This window comes from Gossypium hirsutum, chromosome D06 (assembly GCF_007990345.1).
Source record: "Gossypium hirsutum isolate 1008001.06 chromosome D06, Gossypium_hirsutum_v2.1, whole genome shotgun sequence".
In the NCBI taxonomy this organism is placed as follows: Eukaryota; Viridiplantae; Streptophyta; class Magnoliopsida; order Malvales; family Malvaceae; genus Gossypium; species Gossypium hirsutum.
This window is the reverse complement of record NC_053442.1, coordinates 38,049,819-38,061,178: the sequence shown is the minus strand read 5'-3', so window position 1 is coordinate 38,061,178 and position 11,360 is coordinate 38,049,819. Positions and strand designations below refer to the sequence as shown.

At 33.8% G+C, this 11,360-nt stretch overlaps 1 pseudogene; it reads right to left on the bottom strand.

The window, feature by feature from the left end:
- Window positions 1–918: 918 nt before the first annotated feature.
- LOC107902043 (uncharacterized) lies at window positions 919–3,241 on the bottom strand (annotated as a pseudogene).
- Window positions 3,242–11,360: the final 8,119 nt, after the last annotated feature.

Below are 11,360 nucleotides of genomic sequence, written 5' to 3'. Positions count from 1 at the left end.
TATGCTAGGCCGTGTAACAGCCTGACTTGCAACCTTTTGAAAGCTACAGGGAACACATAGCCGTGTCGCCAGGTCGTGTGTCACACACAGCTGAGACACACGCCTGTGTGGAAAAAAAATAGGCCATTTCCAAGCCATTTTTCTCACCCATTCAAACATGTACCTACAATCACTTTTACACAATTAAACAAACCATCAAAATGCATCAAAATCATGCATACAACCAATACACCCAAATACACCTTAATGAAAAAATATAAACATATATAACCATGTGCATCATTTTACCAAAAATTATCACTTTGTTCATATGCCAAAGTCACACCCACAAATACCAATTTACATTTAACAAATAGCATCACAACTCATATATGCCAACTACATTTTCATACCAAAATTACTATATTCACTTCTATCATCTAAGCATCCATAAACTATAAATTCAACCATTATAGGGCCACATACACATAACAACATATTCAACCATTTCAAACATTCAAAATACCAAATTCACAAGCCAAAACACATTGGCTAAGACAAATGGCTACTTCAGCAACTAAAATACTTATACATGCCATTATAACCAAACTTAGAAACATCCAAAAGTACCGATATAGCTGATGGATAGTGTGATATAACTTTGATATGCTTCCAACCCGATCGAGCTTTCAGTTCACTATAAACCACGAAAAATTACACAGAGTAAGCATAAATGCTTAGTAAGTTCGTATAATATAAAACACAACTTACCATTTTATCACATATTAAATAAAATTTTTTGAGAAAATTTTATGTTATATTTCTAGTCAACTTAGACGAAACACAACATTTGCCAAAATGATCAAAAAAAACTCAATAGGGTATCGTTCTATTAAACCACATTCACGTCATAAGATACAAAAAGTAAAAGAAAAAACCAAGTTAAGAGTAATCATAGTTTTCCTAGAATTTACACAAATCCCTATGTAGCAATTTCAGTTAATGGAACTTCGACAAGTGGCACGGATGTAGTCATTGGAGAAGCAGAAGTCTCGCGTAGTGGTTGCGAGAACTCAGTATAGTGGAACTTAATCTGTAGTCGGTGATGCAGTGGTGTTGATGCCATTAGACCCTTCTTGATATCCGACTGCAACTCCCTAATAGGTATAGCAGCCAAGAAGCTCTTTATGTATTCCTTGCAGAACTTCTTACCCTAGCAAACAACCTCCTCACTGTCTTCACTCTTGATTGATTTCTCAGGTTTGGTTACTATAGCCCCTGCAACACAACCCTCCTTCCCATTGACCTGTTGATCACCCGTTGACTTAACACCTGATGATTGAGCCACATTTGGTAGCTTGTGAATTACAGTATTACGGTCAAATTTCAAGATGTATGCTTGATTGCATCCCTCATAAAGCCTCTCTCCTAACGTGTCAATAATATAGTAAGCTTCTGGGTCAACCTTTAGGACAAAAAGTGGTCATTCCAACTAACAATGTAAACCTCGGAGAGATCACTATTTTGACATTCTGCACCAGCACGACTAATCTCATCCCATATGTTATCAAAAGACATTGCACCATGCAAAAAGTCAAAACTTCCCTAATCCACACCCTCTGGATGGAAAACCCAATAAAGGACTTTTTTGGCACTACAGAAAGAGGACGTAATTTTGCTTGGAGAACCGTCTCAAGATCAAAGTGCTTGTCAAGGAACCACTCCCTGTAGGATTCATTCTCACAGAGTTTCCTCCATTCCAATGAGCCTTCTCTGATCAAACTATCAAATTGAGACTTAATAGGCATCAGATCACGGTTGTTCTGAAGCCAATCAGCAATAACAGCAACAAGGGCTGTAATGCATTTTCACCAACTGCTCGCTCACTCCATTGATCAATAGAAGCAAAAAAGACCTCCGATTTAAGTTTCATGCGTCCATAACGGCTTACCACTTCTTTATGTTCCCAATTTTCGATGGCAAAACTATCATCCCCAAACTCAGAAATAGATGTACAGTTTACAGATGAATCATCATCTGTCTTGCGCCACCCAGGTGCATGAGATTCGTTAGAGCTGGGCTACCGACGGTCGAAATCAATGTCATCCCCACCTTCTTCTCCACAGCCTTTCTTTAACAATGGTTCCCCTTTTCCTTTAGGAGACCTGAAACTCAGCTTCCTTTTTCTCCAAGACAAAATGCTGCGCTTGGAACTCTGCAGTAGGGATGGCTCTGACACCAGTTTAGCAGAATCCTCGACATTTGAGCAGCTAACATTCGACTTACGGTTACTATAGTACACCCAATCCTCATCTCCCTCACTGATCCTCATGCTAGAGTAAACTGATCCTCCAGCATAATTTGCATCAGCCAGAGTACCATAACTAAATGACTTCCTGACAACAGAGTCATCTTTTACCTCATCCTATTCTCCTTCCTCAGAATCGTCAAGTGAATCTGTGTCCAATGGATACTCACCATCATCACCCCTGGCAGAACACCTTCCTTCACTGCCTTCATCCTCACGACAGGCTTTTTTTCGCTCCCCTGGTAGAAACACACTCTCTAAAAAATTTCACTTTTCTTAGACTAGCTTTAATTGTAGAAATCTCATCCTTTTCCATGGTCACAGTTTCTCCAGACTGGAGAGGTGATGCAAAAGGCACTAACGCTCGCTTTATAGGCTCGTTGATTTCTTGATCAATTCTTAGTTCCAACAGGCTAAGTGATATACAGAGTCGGGGGCAAAGCTCTCCAGCACCGGTGGAGAGTATGAGAGGTATGTTTAACTCAAGCTCTTTCTGCTCAGCAGCAGAGACATGTTCAGCAAGATTCAATGATGCTACCCCAACAACGGGAACCTTACTCTTTGGTCCCTGCTTCAAACCATTCAAGGCAGAGAAAACGATCTCCCAAGGATGAAATGTATTTTCTTTATAAGCCGATAAGTTACAAAGGGTTTGAAACTCCTCATCCCACACAATGACGTCGTTCTCGTCAACGCTGTCGACTTCTTTGGTGAAATTCCTCTTAACCGTTCGCCTTAAGGAACTGAGGGAAGCCTTTGGACCTTTCCATCGGATCTCGACCTTTAGTTTCTCAGGCTTCTCCCAACCTTCCCCGACCATATTCCACCCTTCTAATCTTCTTACAATTAACTTAACCTCGTACTTTTTTGAAACCATAGACGGCCGTGGTCTCCACCTCATCATCTTCACCACCATTTTTCAAACAAAAAAAAGAAATCCTTCAATCACTCGAATTGTTTATATTCTCGTGGAAACTCAACGAAACCCAAAAATCCTGTTTGATTTCTCTCTGATCTGTTTGTATTATAAACCTAAAAATGGGGGAAAAACAATCTTGGGGTTCTTGAAACAAAATACAAAGGGAAAAATGAAGGGAAGTTAGAAAAAGGGATCAAAAAATAAGGATTTTGATAGTTGGAAAAGGAAATGAAATTGATTTAGAAGAGCAAAAAATAACACTCTTACATATTAAATAATTTAAACATGGAATAATCCAACCACAACTTGGCCAAATCCTAAGCATATACACCAAACATGTTAGCCATTTAATCATATAACATAGGCAATATAATCATGGATGAGCACAACATTTAATCATGTATCATATGCATATATCATCCATTTCGCTCTAGATATACCATGTATCACCATTCCAATAAAATTCACATGTATCCATGTATTAGTTTGTAACAACTCGAATTTGGGGCTAGTCAAAATAGTGGTTTCGGGACCACAAATTTGACAAGAAAAAAAATTAATTTCATTATATTTTTATGGTCTATGATTTCACAAAATGATTTTGTGAAAATTTCGTTCGAAAATTTTGACGTTTGGGCACTCAATTTAGTCAAAAGAACTAAATTGTAAAAAGTGCAAAAGTTGAGTTCTATATGTTAGAGGTGTCTAATTGTTATGAAATTTTAAATTGGAGGTCTTTATATGGTAATTAGACCATTGGTTAAGTTGGTGGATAAAAATGGGCATGGTTAGGCATGTTTCCAAAGTTTTTTATTAAGGGCATTTTGGTCATTTAGTTATTAAAATGAATTAAAAACAAAATTAAAAGCCAATTTTTGTCCATCTTCTCCATAAGGCTTAATTTAGCAAGGGGGAAGCCATGGTTAGGGTTTTCAAGCTTCCAAGCTCAATAGTAAGTCCATCCTTGCCCCGTTTTTAATGATTTTTACGTTTTTGAGATTACCGTAATATGATTTACCTATTTCTACCATTTATTTGAGCTAGAGCTGATGTTTCAAAATTACCTATGGAGAATATGCATGTATTTTGATGTTATATGGAAGAATATGAATGTTTGGAGTGTGATAAATGATTTGTACTAAGTAATTTTCGATAAAAATGTCTACAAGTATTAATTTGTAAAAGTTATAAAATGTATCATAATTGTGTGAATAAGTGAAAATTGTGAATGGAAACTGTCATAAAATGGTTCGGCTAAGCCTAAAATGCAAGGAAATTGAATAAAAATTATTTTACAAGCCTAGGGGCAAAATCGTAATTTAGGGGTAAAACATAATTTTTCCAAAGTATGATTTTTGGACTGGAATGAATAGTGTGAATGTTTTATAAGTTAAATGTATTGTTGTAAATCAAGAAAGATGAGAAATTGAAATTGATTGATAAAAATAAAAGTGATAAAAAGTAAAAAATTCCCGAATGAACCTTTGGAATAAAAATGGATACGAATGAAGAGACAGAAATGATCACATGTGTGGCACGGACTGTGTGTAGGCCACTATGTAAAAGTGAAAGTGATGGTCACGTGTGTAGTACTATGTGCAGGCTACTACGTGTACCGGAATGATAGGTTGCATGTGTAGTACTATGTACAGGCTACTATGTGTATCGGATGGTAATGGTCACATGTGTAGTACTATGTGCAGGCTACTATGTGAACCGAACATCATTGATTAATAAGGTGGTTGCTATATGCTGATTCCACCGGACATCATTGATTAATAAGGTGGTTGCTATGTGTTGAATCCATTGAGTATCTGTTATTATTCCGAAGTGTTCATCGGGAAATTGACTAAGTGTAATTGAATAATGAATATAGGTGTGGAATTGAATTTAATATCGACTTAGAAATGGAAAAATGAATTTTGAATTGAATTGTGATTGAAAGTGAAAAAGTGAACTTATGAAAGAGTACATTTAACAACAAAACAGTTTAGAAAAAAACAGTTGTGTGACTTTGAAAAATCACCAAAAATGGTGGAAATGGAATTAGAGGTTGAATAATATATGAAATTGAAGCTGAATGAGTCTATTTTCACATAAAAGAAATAGGGCAAGCAAAAGAGTTATATATTTTGATATATTTGTTTAGTTAGACATAGTCAGAATGAGTTCGGAATACCCTATATTGACTTTGGAAAATTGGAAAAAATTGTAAAAAAATAATTATGGGATAGAGTTTATATTTTTAGAATCATCAGTGAATATAATTTCAAGAGAAACAAACAGAAACAATATATGAATTCTGTACAATGAGATAACTAATTTTTAGTGAAGAGAGGTCAGAACTGTCAAGCAGTGAAATAGGGGAAACTTTAAAGAATAAAATGTACTATTTGGATAAACCAAAAATTCTGAAAATTTTATGGTAAGAAGATATATGAATCTAGTTTCGGGGAAAATTAGTGGTTCTTAATTTGGAGCTCTATAGCTCCAGGTAAAAATAATTTAGTGACTCTAACTCGGAGAGACAGTTTTAAGTATACATGTAAGTGAATAGTGAAACTATAGAAAATTTTATTTCTAAGAGTGTTATGTACATTAAGGATGTGGAATAGAGAGAAGGAGGAGGAGGAAAATTGGAAGAACATATGAATGATTTGTGTATAATTGGTCATATGCTCGATTATAATCGACAAACGATTGAAAAGAAATGATGTTTATACATTATTAGTTATGGTTAAAGTTCATGTGAGAAAATAAAGTTTCATAGTATGTGTATGTGGTATACTTGGTATATCATTTGGTATGTAGCAATGTCAGAAATGGTTTATGAATTAACTCATATTGGTACTTATCCATGCTTATAATGTTTATACTATATGTTTATCTGGCTAGCATATTTGGTGTGTATGCTTAGGCTTTGGTCAAGTTGTGGTTGGATTACGCCACATTAAATTTATAAAATTATGCATTGAGATGGTAAATGCCTATATGGAAATATGCTTGTGATCAAAAAAGGGTGGTAAGTTTTAAAGTTTGTAATATTTATTAAAATGGTTTATCATGTAGTTAGTCTTCAAAAAAAAGACTAGCTTGCGACTATGGTTGAGTGTAATGTTTATATCTTGTGTGATATGCATAGGAAACGGGAGTGGAAAGGAAATGAAATACTAAGTTCATGCTTAAAATGTAAAATGACGCAAAAAGGGGACGTTAAGTTAAACGATAAATATGTTTTAGTATTTAACTTAATGAAATTGAACTGTACGTGAATTAAATGGAAATTACAAATGATATGATTTGAATTAAATGAATTATTGTGGTATTGAAATGTATATTGGATTGAGAAATTGAATTGAATCGTGAACATGAGAATCGTGAATTAAATGAAATGGAAATGAAGTATTGAATTGCATGAGTATGTATTGGGTCTCAGAAGTCCTATTTGTTACAAATATAGTATTTTGAAGTTATAACGTGAAGATTTATAAAAGCATGTTAAAAATTTGAAGAGTTTAAATTTGAATGAAATTTTATAACTCAGTTTAACATGTTTATAAGTGTATGTGTTCTGGTAATGACTCGTACCTTATTCCGATGTCGAATACGGGTAAGGGGTGTTACATAGTTTGTATCGAACTCTTATCATTTCCTTTATAAATAATTCCCGTTGAACCACTTAGAATACCGTTGGATACCCGGGATAGCTCACACATAATGTGCTAACTCATATAACTATAATCCGTCAATTCCTGTACATGTATGCTCACACGAGCTGTGGGTCAGAACGTAGCTACACGATGCTGCTCACACAAGTTATGGAGTATCCACAAGAAATGTCGAACCTCAGCCATCGATAAGACGTTTAGGACCAGCACCCGAATAATGTGAACCCTAATGATATGTCATTTGTATCCTACGAATTCTTCGTGTTCAAACAAGGCTCGATAAGCATCATACGTCATTGAATATGCGATCGTTATATATATATGGCAATTTCCAACACATGTATAACTCAATTCAAAACATATAAATACAATATAATTACACAAACTTACCTCGACGATTAATCATAGATACGGAGGCGACAAATAAAAAACTTTATCTTTGCCCCAATCTAAAGCTGTACAAGTTTTGTCTTGATCTAAACGGATAAATTCAGCTCAATTCAATAATTATTCTATTCAAATTAACCAAAATTCATATTTTAGCAAAATTATAATTTTGCCCTTATACTTTTAATTTCTTTTCAACTTAGTTCCTAACTCATAAAATGAAAATTTATGCACTTTTCCCAAAACCCATCATAGCTGAATATCATATAGGTCCTTAGCAAGCCCTATATTTCATTTATTTCACAATTTCACCATGTATACTTTTTTTCTTTTTCAATTTAATTCATATTTGACAATTTCATCAAAAAATCATTTAACAAAAGTTGTTTATCTATCAACAACTAACCATATTCTTCCATAAAATATCAAAACTCATACGCAGTAATTCATGGAAAAACCCTAACCTTTTAACAGTTTTACAAATTAGTCCCTAGGCTAGCTAGTTAAGCTACAACGACCTCAAAAATATAAAAATCATTAAAAACGAGATGAGAAATACTCACATACAAGCTAAACAAGAAGAGTCGAAAGTTCAATACTTAATTTATCATTTATTTACCAAATTACTATTAAAACCTTTAAAAACATTAAAAATTTCACTAATTCCAAGCCATGTACATCCACTATCTCCAATAATGGTCTAATTACCATATAAAGACTCATACTTTAAGGTTTTATAGCTATTTAATACCTTTAGCTACTAGAACTCAACTTTTGAACTTTACGCGATTTAGTCCTTTTTATCAAATTAAGCATGTAAACGGTAAAATTTCTTAACGAAATTTTTATACGGTATTACTATAATGCTCCAGACAATAAAATAATAATAAAATAAATATTTTGACATCAAATTTGTAGTCCCAAAACTACTATTTCGATTTCACTGAAAACGAGCTGTTACAAGGCACCTCAATTTTCATGACATTACAAATACTTAAACACAAACATAACCTAACCATTTAACAACTCAATAATTGCAACCAATTTCCATACCAAATTCTACCAAAAAGAACATACCAAAATCACATCCCAATATACAAAATGGTCACTAAAACATACATAAACTTATCCATTACAACATCAAGCACAAAAAGCACAAAAATGCCAAATTATCAACCATTATAAAACCACATATACACAAGCCAACATGACAACTAATTCATTATCCAAAATACCACATTTACAAGCCAAACATAATTGATATTTCAACAAGCATAAAAAACCTATATATGCCATTATAACCATGACTCAAAATCATCAAAATCTACCGATAATGCCGATTGATAGTGTGATAGGTCTCCGACGAACTTCCAACCCGAACAAGCTCCCGATTAACTACAAAACATAGAAAAAGGAACACAAGGTAAGCATATAATGCTTAATAAGTTTGTAATTCATAAACGATGATTATCAATACAATGCATAAGCTTAAAATAAATATGGATCAATCCAACACAAGCTTGGCACAAGCCTAAGCATCACCAACAACTCAAATTAGTACTTAATTTCATAAATTCAATATCAACACATGATAAAATAAAATAACTTTCATAAGTTTAAATCATATGAATTCATACTTTTCACTATCATGAATACAAATACTTCCTACCTTTCATAATAACAAGGTAAATTGCATCGAAAACTCTTACTGAAGCTCACACGAAGTAAAATCACGATGGTTGTCACCATCCCTTTTCATAATTCGATAGTCAGAGCTATCATTTTTCATATTTTCATAGTTGATGGTCGTCACCATCCCTTTTCATAATTTGATAGCCGAAGCTATCTCTTTTCATAGTTCGATGGTCGTCACCATCCCTTTTCATTGTTGATGGTCTTCACCATCCCTTTCCATAATTTGATAGCTGAAGCTATCCCATTTCATAATTTGACAGCCGAAGCTATCCCTTTTCATAATTTGAGAGTCGAAGCTATCTCTTTTCATATTTTGACAGCTAAAGCAATCATTTTCCATTGGTCAATAACCATCGATACGCTGTGGGATTTTTCCATCGAGACACAATTTGATATTATAAAAATTACATTTAAAACATAATTTAAAACGCTATTTAAACGTACGAACTTATTTCGACGATAAAATGTAGAAATGAAGTTGATTAATCCGAAGCTTTCTCTTTGCCTCGATCTAAAGCCGTACGAGGTCTATCTTGATTTAAATGAATAAATTCAATCAATTTAATAACCATTCTATTCAATTCAATCAAAATTCATATGTTTGCAAAATTACCTTTTTACCCCTAATGTTTTGATTTCTTTACAATTTAGTCCTTAAGCTCGTAAAATGAAATTCATGCAATTTCACCCCTACAAGCCTAGCCAAATTTCATACAAGCTCATAGCAGCCAACATATTTCACAAATTACACCATGAATATTTCACATTTTACAATTAAATCCCTAATTGACAAATTCATCAAAAATCACTTAACAAAAGTTGTTTATCTAACCATAAGAGTTCATTTTCTACCATCAAAGTTCACAAAAAACATGGATTCATTCAAGGCAAAACTTAAGTCTTTTAAAAGCTTGCAAATTAGTCCCTAGGCTAACTAGATTAAGCTACGACTTCAAAAACATAGAAATCATTAAAAACGGAACTGAAATTCACTTACATGCGAGTGGATAGCTCGATCGAACCTAAAATCTCCTCCAATAGTGATTTTTGATTGAACTTAGATGAAATGAAGAAGACGATACATTTATTTTAGTTAATTTTATCATTATTTACTAATTTACCTTTATAACATTTTAAAACATTAAAAAATTCATTAATTCCAAGCCATATACATCCACTAACCATTAATGGTCTAATTATCACATAAGGACTCTCACATTAAATTTCTATAGTCATTTAATACCTTTAGCTACTAAAACTCCACTTTTTCACCTTTTACAATTTAATCCTTTTTATCGAATTAAGCATGCAAACGGTAAAATTTCTTAATGAAATTTTTATACGATACTTCTAACTTGCTGTAAAAATTAAAATTATAATAAAATAATTATTTTCACGTCAATTTTGTGATCTTAAAACCACTGTTCTAATTTTTTTGAAAACGGGCTGTTATAACTCTCCCCCTGTAACACCCCGAACCCGAGACCGACACCGGAGTCGAACACGAGGTGTTAACAGACTTTAAACCCCTTATAAAAATATTTCCCAGACGCTGCCCAATCTGCATACTAGTCGCTTTAAAAATCATATCTTGAGTTTCACAACTCGAAAATCAGTTTCGTGATTTTTCCTGAAACTAGACTCATATGCCCATCTACATATTTTTTTCTAGAATTTTTGGTCAGGCCAATTAGTACAGTTTATTAGTCAAAGTCCCCCATGTTACAGGGATTGACTACACTGACCTTTGCGCATTACGACTTGGATATCTCCCTGCACAGAGCTTCAATACTGATGCCGTTTGTTTCTATGGAAACTAGACTCAGAGAGGAATCTATACATATATGGTATGACTCCTAATTATCTCTGGTTAATTTATAATGAATTTCCAAAGTCGGAACAGGGAATCCAGAAACTGTTCTGGCCCTGTCTCATGAGAACCTGAATATCGCTTAACATACTGTCCATATGATCATTTCGTTACTTTCCTATGAAAATAGATTCATCAGGGTTCGTTTACATAATTTATTCACTATTTAATTCCATTCCTACTATTTTTAGTGATTTCCCAAATCTACATCACTGCTGCTGTCAGCATCTGCCTTTAAGGTAGATTTTACCTATTTCATAGTTTCCATAATTCAACTAGCCCTTTTAACATGAGTAGCACAAATGATGATGGTGATTAACCATTCCCATGGCCAATCCTTGTCAAGCATATTCACACTAAATGATTATAACATTATACTCAAACATATATAAGCCATTTTCGCATGGCTAACCAAAATTATACAAGTCCAAAGGGTCCATGACCCACAACAAACGGGTAGTCCTATACATGCCATATCCAGAGTTCAACTAAAAGAGTACCAAAAGAGCTTTGATAGTGTGGATGACTTCGACT